Here is a 12,936-nt window from a genome sequence, read left to right on the forward strand (position 1 = left end):
GTTTCTGTCTCTTTGCAGATAAACCATCCATTAAATGGTTGGGAATTATATACTGAGAATGTGGTTTAACCTGTTTAGCATCAAGGTTCAACTAATAGTTCAGTTCATGTCTCATTCTAAGTGCTGTAGTTCATTAAATTATACAAAAAGCATTCTCCGCCCATTTATCACCATATAAATGCATTCATGTAATTATTTAATAAAAATTATATACCACTTGACTGTAAAAAACAACAACCTTCAAAGCAGTTTACAAACATGCTTTGTAGACATTCTTCCTTTAGGCTTTTAGACATGCTTCTGAAGGCAAGTGGAATTCAGAATATTGTGGTGTAGAATTTCTTTTATTTAGCCTGAGGGCACCCATACTGTTATACTATGCTATACTGTTATGGATAAAAGTGAAATCTATTATATTGGAAAACAAATGTGAACTTGGGGGGAAAGATAGGAAGTGGAGGAGAAAAACAGCAGGGCAAAATTGAAGAAATGTGTCCTCTTTTTGCTCTTCACCTTCTCCCCTTTATCCACACTTCCTAGCTCTCATCCAACTATGGCAAGAACAAATAATCTTTTCCCTACCTGCACCCTGAAGCTGTTCAGCTACAACTTCCATCATCTCTAACTACTGGCTCCGCAGACTGCAAACTCCTCATCCCTGTTCTAAAAATATCTACATGCAGAAGCAGCTTTCCACAGCGACATCAGGAACAGCAGACATAAAGTGCATGTGTATCTATCTGCATATTCAAGTTCAGATACTATTATTCTGTGCTGCATGAATTTCAAGGGCATGTGCATTTTTATAGTGAATATTTTCCATTGAAAGCAATGCAGTATGGTTAGATTGAATCTGTATTTGTGCAGAAGGTCTGCAATGGCTGACGTGGAGATAGGTCCATGCAGCTAAGCATTCTGATCCAAGTATGGAGTTCTGTGCATTGAAGGAAGCTTGCAAGCAAGTATTTCCTGGAACAAGAACTGCAGATAAACCAAGTATAGGTGCAATATATTTCAGTGGAGTGTGCACTCAGGTACAGGAAAATATCTGCAATTTGAACAAAGAACACTTGAGGGCACCCTAGCACTAAAATAGTTCATCTTTATGCTACAGTCTGCAGAACTTTTTTTTTCCTTTTCTTCTTCAAGGACCATAGGAACCAAAGTCCAATGGACTTAAAGCAATTACATAGCAGAATAAGCTGTAATTGTTTTCTATTTTAAAAAAATAGAGCATATATCTAAAAGCAGCACAGTGTTAAATGTTAAGGAAGCTGTTTTTGTAAGCTTTCTGACCACAGTAGAGAATAATAATGAAAATCTGCATGTGAATTTGAAAACATTTCCATGATGGAATATACAACTGGATGGAGTATTCTAATTCTTTCCTCCACTAACAGTCACAAATCCACTCTCAAAGCAGAGAAAATGCTCTGACTCTACCTGCTTCAAAATTATGTAAAGAAATTAGAAAATACTATGGGTGCCATCTACTTCTACTTCTGCTTCATTGACTGTGCAAAAGCCTTTGAGTGTGTCGACCACAGCAAACTATGGCAAGTTCTTAAAGAAATGGGAGTGCCTGGTCACCTCATCTGTCTCCTGAGAAATCTCTATGTGGGACAAGAAGCTACAGTTAGAACTGGATATGGAACAACTGATTGGTTCAAAATTGGGAAAGGAGTACGGCAAGGCTGTATATTGTCTCCCTGCTTGTTTAACTTATATGCAGAATTCATCATGCGAAAGGCTGGGCTGGATGAATCCGTAGCCGGAATTAAGATTGCCTGAAGAAATATCAACAACCTCAGATATGCAGATGACACAACATTGATGGCAGAAAGTGAAGAGGAATTAAATAACCTTTTAATGAGGGTGAAAGAGGAGAGCGCAAAATATGGTTTGAAGCTCAGCATCAAAAAAACAAAGATCATGGCCACTGGGTCCATCACCTCCCGGCAAATAGAAGGGGAAGAAATGGAGGCAGTGAGAGATTTTACTTTCTTGGGCTCCATGATCACTGCAGATGGTGACAGCAGCCACGAAATTAAAAGACGCCTGCTTCTTGGGAGAAAAGCAATGACAAACCTAGACAGCATCTTAAAAAGCAGAGACATCACCTTGCCAATAAAGGTCCGTATAGTTGAAGCTATGGTTTTCCCAGTAGTGATGTATGGAAGTGAGAGCTGGACCATAAAGAAGGCTGATGGCCGAAGAATTGATGCTTTTGAATTATGGTGCTGGAGGAGACTCTTGAGAGTCCCATGGACTGCAAGAAGATCAAACCTATCCATTCTTAAGGAAATCAGCCCTGAGTGCTCACTGGAAGGACAGATCCTAAAGCTGAGGCTCCAATACTTTGGCCACCTCATGAGAAGAGAAGACTCCCTGGAAAAGACCCTGATGTTGGGAAAGATGGAGCGCACAAGGAGAAGGGGACGACAGAGGACGAAATGGTTGGATAGTGTTCTCGAAGCTACCAGCATGAGTTTGACCAAACTGTGGGAGCAGGGGAAGATAGGAGTGCCTGGCATGCTCTGCTCCATGGGATCACGAAGAGTCGGACACGACTAAACAACAACAACATGGGTGCCAGCAAAACAAGCTACAGTGAGAATGATCAGCAAATATTCAGTGAATATGCGGGGAGCCCCATCCGACAAATCATTTCAACCCCAGTGTCAAAGGCTGGACCTAGACACATCAAAAAAACGTTTCAGGAAAACGTGTTGTAAACCTCTTACTGTAATGGGAAATCATGTTGCTGAAAGACTGAATGCTATAGTGCCATCTGGTGTCACAGTGTTATAACGCATTTAAACTGCTTTGCTTTTTTTCTAATGTAACTGAGTCCAAAGTGTCAAGATAAAAACATTAAGCACCTGTACAAGGAAAAGTTGGGGTAAGCTAATCAGGGGTACAAAAGTAAAACAGACTTGTGGTGGTCCCCACCATTTCACCTGCACTACCACCTGGCCTGCTACCTCAACTGCACCCTCGCCCACAGCTGCACCTGCACTTCCTCAATGATGCAGCAGTGAGGGTGCAATGTTAGCAGTGAGGGTAAGGGTTCTGTGGTGGCGGTGATGCAGGCAAAGCTGTGGGACAATGCAGCCAGAAGTTGCGCAATGGTAGGGTGGGAGTCAAATCTACTGCCTGAGGCAAATTGCTTCAGCTCACCTCATGGAAGTGCTGGCCTTGGAGCTCCACAAGGATGGCTGTATCACCAGCTGAACAAACATTTAGTAAGGAGGTCAGGGCCATCAAACTTCTCCTCTAACTTTCAAAGTAAACATGCTCAAAAATCATAAACAGTTGTGAAGGTGGAAAGTCAGTAGAGAAGATCTAGTTTATTAAATCACACATATACCTGTCTGCAAGCTTGGCAGGTATTCCAGGAATATGCTCTCAGGGAACAAGTTTGTTCCTTTGAGGTCGAAATAGCTGACCTGAAAAAGAGAAGTTTGTTGACAAGGCCTTCAGGGACATGATATCCATGTCCCACTTCCAGAGTGGCAAATTCTTTGCTGTCATGGTGAATGAGGGTCTCAAGAAAGGTGACTGTCAATGAGAAGGGACCAATTCTTTGTTCATTGAAACTTTGTTCATATAAATTCAACATTTTCTCAGAGCACAACAGGAATCTGTTGACATAAGCTATTTTCTACAATAGGTCATGCCATAATAAACCAATCAGCCACTAGGGTGCCAATGAACGCTTTTTTGGTACAGATCAACACTGCTATTTTGTTGAATTTTTCTCAGTTATGGAATGGAACAATTGGTTCTAAATCTAGGGGGCCTCACCAGCCTGCCCTCTCCCCAGTGCTGCAGTCTCCCCTCTCCCAAAATTGAAAACACAATACTTCATGTGAGGACAGGACAACTTGGGCCTCCAAATCTAGGGGGCCTTGCCAGCCTGCCCGCTCCCCAGAGCCGCAGTCTCCCCTCTCCCAAAATTGTAAACCCAAGACTTCATGCAAGGGCAGGGCAACTCAGGCCCAGCAACTATTAGACTCAGGGCTAGCCAGTGGGGCCCAATTTGAAGCAGTGGGGCACAACTTGATTTATTTATTTTTGTAGGGCCCCAATTCACAGCCAAAGTCTGCGGCCCACGGGGCCCAATTGCTCCAATTGCCTTAAGGTCAGCCCTGATGAGACTGTGCAGGGGTTGGACTTACAAGCCCTGCACCTTCTAGGTCCCTGGTGTCACCATTCAGAGTACAGACTCAATAACTTGTTATGGAAATAAAGGGGGGCACTTATTGGAAATCAGTTTTGTCACGTCTTCCCCCCAAAACCCTGAGTCACATACGCACTACACTACATCATGGCCTTAAACTTGTACGTTCAACTGCTGAAATATACACCCAATATGTAGCAATGGAGATTTATGTTACTGCTTTATGAATGAACACTGTGTTTTATGAATGGATTCTGTATTTTGTGAATTACCTAAGAGCCACCAATAGGGAGCTCCAGAATCCGAGAGCTAACCAATTGGGTACTACCAAACAGCGACCCCTATTGCTGAAAGCAGGTAACCAGCAGGGAATGCTTCAGCTCAGCCTTTGCACTGTTGACTGAACACCCTCTTCTGTGCAGATAATGGAGAAAGCTTGTAAATTGTATTCCTTCTGGCATCCTGGCCAACTATATTATGCTGGTGTAAACCCTGGTGCACCAGAAGCACAGAATAATAGCAAATAAAATCCGCTCATATGTCAGCAACTGATAAGACTTGTCAACCAGTTCTTCCAGAGTCTTCCTAAATTATAAAGCTCCAAAATACAGGCCAAAAGAGAGCAGGTCTGGGAAGATCAAGGTTTACAATGGGCACCACCAGTGAAAAGGCCCTGCTCCGTGTAACTCCTGCCCTGTCATTTGATAGAGTGCCCACTTGCCCTCCTTCTTGACATGGAATGCTCTCTATTGGAGTCTCGAGGTCCAGTACAAAGACCATAAGAAGGGAGAACAGGGACCTTGAAGTTCCCAACAGCTGTTAATCAAGCAAGCAAGCACGCAGGTCACCTTTGTAACAGGATGCCTATGTCCTGGCCAGGCCTGCATCCAATATTGTTTTTGTACAATCTTGTTTGTCCTCAGTAACCAAAACTATATTATCAACATATACTAGCAGAAAAGTTATTTTCCTTCATTTGCAAGGAAAGTGGCACTAATAAGGAAAAGTTCCAGGGTGGCAACAGAAAGCAAAGTAAAAATGCTTTTGCAGTTCATCAAAACTATCCAGCAATATCAAGTTATAGGACGCATGGAGCTATTAACAGTAACCCTTCTAGTTGGTTAATTGGTTTGGCAACTTCCATGCACATGACGTGTAATGCTAATTATTTCCCCCAAGAGTTAAATGATACCTAATCAGAGGCAGCTACAGGAGATCTATGAGATTCAGGTGCGGGTCAGATGCCTTGTCAATCCCAGAAGTTATATAAGAGGACAACCCAGCCTGCCCAGGCCGCAAAAGGCTTGCAAAGTTCAGTTATTGCAAAAGTTTTTCGGTGTTAATGTTATGCATTTTTTTTTAATCACCCTGGTATTTAACAATAATATCTTATGTCCTTTAGAGGAGAAATTGTGAATTGTAGAATTTTAAATACCGGCCGTCATCCTTGGCTTCACTCAATTTTGTTTATAACACTTCCATTTTCTACTGGTTGTGAGGGTGGGGGATGGAGAGGGGCCTCACAAGTGGAGTAGCCTAGGGCCTCTCTTCATCTAAATCCAGCCCTGTGTGCCAGGGTGGAGATGGGCAGGCTGCCTGACAAAAGAGGGCATTTGAGAGCCATATCGTGACAATGTGGGTATAGTACTGGGTGGCAGCTGCCTATGTTTTATAGATGTCACTTGTGTTGATATTTGTTATCTGTCACGAAAGCCTGTTTATTCTTCCACACAGATTACGATTCCTGTCACCTCACCACGGCTCTGAGGTGGAGGTCTGTGGAGAACTTGGGAGACTTCCAGTCAGTGTGGCAGCTAAATCTTTCTTACCTCAGGCGCTTTCTCCTATATCTCTCTCTGGGGGGAAAGCTTTCCCGCAAGTCTTTTGAACCGAGTTTAAATTATGAACTACGTTCAATGACATGAATTATATTGGGGCGACGGGACTGTTTTGGCGAGGGAGAGAGCCAAAACGCCCTATGAAGCTGGGGAGGATTGTGGGTCTCTGGAAACGGGATGACATTTTCGCGGCGCTGCCTCTTTGGCGCCTCCGGAGAGACGCCATTGCTCAGCTGGATCCTGTTTTCTAAGAAGGGCCGCAGCTTTTGTGCGAGCCCGCCTTTCCCCGGTCTGGATTGGAGGAGCGGAGAAACGCCGTTTTCCGGTTGGGCGCTTTAACTTTGATTGGCAAGCGAAGGTAAGCAGCAGATGACGTTTCCTGTTCTGCTAAATAGCTCTGTTTGCCTCTCGTTTCTATGTAGCAGCGATGGCCGAGTGGTTAAGGCGTTGGACTTGAAATCCAATGGGGTCTCCCCGCGCAGGTTCGAACCCTGCTCGCTGCGGAAGTGCGAGGGGTACTTTTTATTATTTTCATACCCTATGCTTGTGTAAGGGAACTCGCAGCATTTACTAGCGGTCGTACCATAAATATAAAATTAAATGGAACATTCAAGTGCATCGTGCCAATTTAAACGTTGCCTCCTTTAAATGCCCACGGTCGGTGTGACAGCGTTCGATCTTTCATTTATTTATAATAATAATAATTTTTTTTAAAGAAGTCATACATTCACAAGACTTTATTTTGAATAACGAACTGAAGCAGCGATAAATAAATTTTATCCAGCCTGCCACATCTCTATTTTGTTTTCCCGATGCAGCAGTTAACAGAACTCGCAAATCGTAATTGCCGCTGTATTAATTTTGTCCCATCATCAATGTAACGTGTCCCTGTTTCGCGCATAAAGTCACCCCGCTTGGATGAAAGAATGCAAAACTTCGAGTTATCTGTTGGCTCGAGTGAAACAGAAATATCGCATGCAAAGGAAGTACAACCAACTAACTTCCACGCACGCCCAGGAGGCAAATAGTGAAGTCTCACTTGTTCTGGGTTCACATTTGTTTACATTTTCACATTTAAAATTAAATTTTAAAATTATTTTTTTCCACATTTTCAGTTCACATCGTCAAACATGGCCAGAGGCTGGAGCAACGCATACCTCGGAAAGGGGGGGGGGGTGGCAAATTGCAAACCCCCTGGGGAAGGGGTGCTCAAACATCGTACATCTGAAGCAGATGCCTCCGCTGCCCCCGCCTCAAGATTCCTGGGAAATATAGTTTGATAAGGGTGCTGGGAATGGTAGCTCTACGAAGTGCAAAACTAGAGTTCCCAGGGTCCTTTGGGAGAAGCAATGTGCTTTAAATGTACGGCGTTTAATGTAGTAGTTACACTCCTTTTCAGACCTTCGTATACTGCCTGGAAGGTGTCGGGACTGCTCGCCCTGTCTCGGTTACACAATCTTCCCGATTAGTCCTCCTGTGTGTGTACAGAGCCGGGCACGCACACTCGCACGTGCGTAACTTTCTCCGTGGCGTCTCGGGTACAAGTTGTACGCGCGCACATTCCGCATTCGCAGCCAATCAGCGCGTAGGCATCGTGGGCAGGGACTGCTGCCTTGACCTCGCTCGCCCTCCCTCCACCCATTGATTTTAAGGGGGGGGGGTGTTTGAAAGCCTGGCAAAGGCTTTAGTTTTATGGACTTGGGCAAGAATCCCACCACACCCCCTCCCCAAACTGTGCAACTGTCTCATGTTTCAGGGGCACTTTGGTCTTTAGAATTGTTGTATTTGGATCCGTTCTATTTTGTGGGTAAATTGCCTCGAATGCTAATTACTAAAAGGCACTGCAATAAATTAGAATAGAAACGAAAGGGGGGGAAATAGACCTGGTGGGAAATGTTCGCAGATTGTGTGTTTGCTCCTAACCTTATCCTTGATTCTCACCCACCCATTATTTAAAAAAATACTATAAATTAAATGCAGCATCTGTTTGATCTTAAACAGCTCTTTTCATTTGCAGCATGCAATTTCTCGTGGTAGTTGGTTTTTCTTACCCCACCCTTTCTCCAGATTGGAGCAGGGCTGTTGACAGGAGGGTACAGGGGCTACACAAGGATACTTTTTGTTTGTCAACGTTGGCAAAATGTTTTTGTGTGTGTTTGTGTTGCTGAGGGCTGTGAATCGGCACATGCTTAGAGTATTTGTTGCTTGTTGTTGTATATTTGTATCTAGATTTTCCTCCCAGGAGCTCAAGGCTGCATTCATTGGCCTCCCCCCCCCCACCTTTATCTTCAGAACAGCCCTGTGAGATGGGGTAGATGTAGAGTTGGTAATTCAAAGTTGTGAACCTGTAAATACTTGGAGTATTTTTTTTTGCTTGTTGATATTTATCAGGGTTGGCATTTTCTTTCTCTATTTTTTTGTCTTGGCCTTTCGCCATAAACATCAGAACTATGAAACATTGCAGTTAAAGCAAAGGGTGGGCTGCTTTTCTGAATTTATTGTGTGTATTTATTTATTTAAATGTTTGAAATGATATTATATAGATATACAGTGGTACCTTGGGTTAAGTACTTAATTTGTTCCAGAGGTCCATTCTTAACCTAAAACTGTTCTTAACCTGAAGCACCACTTTAGCTAATGGGGCCTCCTGCTGCTGCTGCACCTCCACCACGCAATTTCTGTTCTCATCCTGAAGCAAAGTTCTTAACCTGAAGCACTATTTCTGGGTTAGCAGAGTCTGTAACCTGAAGCATATGTAACCTGAGATACCACTGTACCTTGGTAATTCTCCCTGGAACTCAAGGTTATGTTTATTGTCTTTTCACTTTTTATCTTTTCTACAGCCCTGCGATGTGGGCTAGTCTAAGTTTAGATATGCAAGCAGCAGTTCTTGCCAATAGATTGCAAGGGGGAGCAGGTGAGAGATGCAGGGGGCCAAAACCACATACATTTTACAGGGCCCCAGAAATTCTGTTGCCATCCCTGCTTGCCACCAGCACCACCTGTGCATCCATCAACAACACCAAGCCCTGAACAGTTCCTAAATTGTAGTTCGTACCTGAGCAAGTGGTACATCTGTAGTGAGCATGAAAATTCTCTTCATTTGTCATGGCTAAGCAGTTGTTGATAGACAGTCACTGTTCCCTATGTACTCTTGCCTGTCATTGTGCTGGTGGCATCCTCTTGACAGTGACAGAATTCTCCTTTGATATTTCCATGAAAATCCCAACCATTTCCTTCCCAGCTGACATGACAACTCTAAACCTAGTGCATTATGGCAACCTTCTCCTAAATTTTAGCTGGAAGCTTTGTAGAAAGTCAATGAAAAGGCTTAGAAAAAATATCGACCTCCTGTTTTCTGTTCAAACTGACATGTAAATAATCCTGTCAATGCAGTGAGAAAGTTGAAATCATCTTCTGCCTCCGAGTTATTTTGCATCATAGAAAACTGTTATGCATTCCATATTTCCTCCCTCAGTTGTACTGAACAATCCTAAGCATATTTGTTCAAAATTAAGTATCACTCAGTTTAATGGGGCTTACTCCCAAGCAAATGTAGGTGGGATTGCAGTTTTTAGGACAAAATGTTATGCACACTTAATTGGAAGTGTGTCCCATTGAAATCAGTGGTACTTTCTTCCAAGTAGACATGCACAGGATCAGGTTGTATGACTGATTTGTTTTCAGGTTTTCCCCTGGCAACCAGCCATTAAGTACCCACATATTTGAACTACAAAAGTAATTAAAGTGGTGCTACTTTACTTAGATAAATCAGTGGGACTTATTTCCTAATAAAAATAAGTCTGTTAGTCTGTTTCTTCCTCAAAAAGACTCCTGATCACAGTTGAATTTCATACAGTGAGTTGAAACACAATGGTCTGTGTCTCTTGATCCATGCCAAATGCCCTAAGTATAGGCCTGATGTGCATCAGGCACATGATACTTTATTAAAATGTTAATATGTGGCTCAGTTGACTTCAGCAAATGCTCTTGAATTTAAACTGTCTCAGCCTCATTGTAGTCAATTTGACCAAACTGATTCAAACTAAGATGTTTGCTTAACTACCATACTTTGTGTAGTGGGATTATTAGATACTTATGTGTAGTGGGGACTTACCAGAAGATTTCCCCACCGCATCAAAAGTTTTTTGTTTACTAACCTTTCTATTAAGTGTTGTTAACACTCAGACACTTAGGCACCGGGATTTGATGTCAGCACTCCATTCCAGACATCCACATCATAAAAGGCATGTGTTCTTAATTCTTGTTATTCGTCACAAACCTTTACAATAAGAGGAAACTACAAAGGGCCAAACCATCTTATTTAATAACTATAATACTTGACAGTTTCCAAAACATTCATTTTTCTGCATTCAATTTTCTGTCCCTAGCGTTTGACATCATTTTTTTTAATGCAACAGGTCTGTATTGTGAATTTATTCATCCTTTGTGCCTAGAGTGTAAATGGTGGTATCACGTGTCAAAAAATGAGGAAGTGTAGGTCAAAGGACTAGCAAAGTACATTTTCTCTGAACACTGGTTCAAAATATAGACACATATATATCTGAGATAAACCCCACATGATAAGCAAATGCATGCATTAAAAATCACAAGGGCTGCTTCTCCTGGGATAAAATAGCTCCAGTGGTCATTTTCAACAAAGAAATAGCCAGGGAGATGGATGCTTAACTCTTCTTTCAGCCACTGCCTTAGGGTTTCAGATGTGTACAGTATTTATCTCTTTTGCAACACATACAGTACCTGGAAACCATCAGGGCAGGAAATCAGCTTCTGGGGAAGGGGAGAGTTGTAGCAGAAAAGCAAAAAAGCAGGGGGAAAGTTTCCATCTCCACCAGGACTGAAGCTAGTTTGAGAAACAAGATCAAGCGTAAGTATTTTATAAGAAAGGACAGGATACATAATGCATTTAAGATAAATCTAGCAATGGAATTGCAGTGAGTGCACAGTAAACTGAAGTGTGAACACAGCCATGGTCCTTCACATTGCACTGAAGCCACCCTCTTTCATAAAGTCGTCTTTTCACCCACCCTCTGAGCTAGGCCTCTATCAACACATAGGATTCCTTGAGCCCACTGAGGGGATCCAAGGCACCATTTGAAAAAGGTAGACACAGCCAGCTGCAGAGTTAGCTGGGAAGTTGTAGGGAATGAACCAATAGGACAGACAGAACACACACACACACACACAGGGCTGTTTGATACTGGAGCTTAGAGAGCGTTGGTGACACTGATAGGTCAAACAGATGCCGAGAAGCAATAACGCCAAGCGCTAGCGACTGATGCATATCACAACATCTGAACCTGAAAGTATACAAAGTATTTTATTGTGTGAGACAGTTTTATCACTTATTTTGCAATTACATCAGCTTTATAACATTTCATGCGCTGCCAACCACACCAAACTGCCCTTGCCATTCATTTTTTATGAATTTGGAAGGAGGTGGCGACTGCCTTCAGGAAATTAAAACCCCTCAATTACCATATTACTCATCAGTAGCACTTGCTACTATTGATGTGTACGGTGCTATTGTCCTGTTGCTCAGAATAAAAGGAAGCAATCTTTCTTGCTGCCTAGTCGTAGAAAGATAAGTATTTTAAATGACAAGCTATTTGCATTCATGCTAACTTTGCATGAAGATGTATTTTCAGCTGTGGGGGAGGGTATCTACTGAAAATTAGACTTTAGAGCTTTGGTATTATTTTAGTTCCAGATTCATTTAACCTATTAATTTACCACAGGCCCTACAATGGATGAGCATCACTCATCAAAATCGCTTTGTTTAATCACTAGATAAATCCTTGGGATAACTATTAACGGAGGTATGTAGAGTCTGCGGACATAATTGTAGAAGCTGAATTATGTGGCCTAGAAAAATGGTCAAACTAATTATCCATCGAGCCCAGTGGCTCTCCATAGTCTCAGGAAAATGTATTTACCATTCTACTACCTATCCTGTTTAACTGGAGATGCCAAAGATTGAATCAGGAATCGTCTACATTCAAACCATGTACTTTACTGCTAAAAACAGTCCTTCTCTATGAGTTCTACCATGTAATGTAATGTAGTTTTAACGTGTAATGTATCTTATGCCTAAGAATGGCTTCCAATGCATTTCCCAGCTCAGTTTAAGGTGTTGTTTATTACCTATTAAATATTGTCACACACCACTCCAAATCTCCAAGCAGTGCAAGATTCCAGGGGGTTCCGGGTGCCTTATTCAGGATTCATGTTTCCATTTGGAAATGAGGCACAGCAGAGACTGTGGTGCCTTTATGATATGTGGTTTATTTACATATATACACAACCTGAGCCTAGAATGGAGGGGTTCACAGCCTAGAAGAGTATTGTTTCTCCCATAGCTGCAGCCCTGGATTCAAACAGAAATCAAGCATTGTGCTCTGCCTCGGCCTTTTCCATCCTGCCATCTTTCCCTCATAGGGAACTCAAATCTGACTTTGTCCTATCTAAGAGCTAGAGAAGGGGAACCAACTCATATGCCATTGGCACAAAGCCCTCCTCTCCTTACTTTCTTAATATCACCTTTCCCTTGTTTTCTTAATGGCTCATCATCCCAGGCAATTACCTCATCAGGAAACTAGCCTGGCTTGTATTTCAACCCTTGCTGAATCCAGGAGTTCAGGACGCTTGATTAAATTCAAGCACTTACTGGATCCAGGAATGTAGGGGGCTGGCACCCCGAGCTCATAACAGTAAGGTCTGGGACTGGGTTATTTCACTGAACAAATCTTCCTATATGATTTTATTCGCCCACTGTCATCCGAGTTGGTGACTATTACCACATCTTGTGATAGGCAATTCCTTTTGTCTGTTCTGAATCAAGCAGCTTCATTGGATGGCTGTGGGTTTTAGTATTATCAGAGGAGGGCGAGAGAA

The 12,936-nt window shown here is 42.5% G+C and overlaps 1 long non-coding RNA gene across 1 annotated transcript in view; it reads left to right on the plus strand.

Moving 5' to 3' along the window:
• The window catches only part of LOC310706752, a 132,668-nt gene that overhangs the window by 90,916 nt on the left and 28,816 nt on the right, over positions 1 to 12,936 (plus strand). The window lies entirely within an intron of this gene.

This window comes from Podarcis liolepis (assembly GCF_965112155.1).
Source record: "Podarcis liolepis genome assembly, chromosome: 5".
Classification (NCBI taxonomy): domain Eukaryota; kingdom Metazoa; phylum Chordata; class Lepidosauria; order Squamata; family Lacertidae; genus Podarcis; species Podarcis liolepis.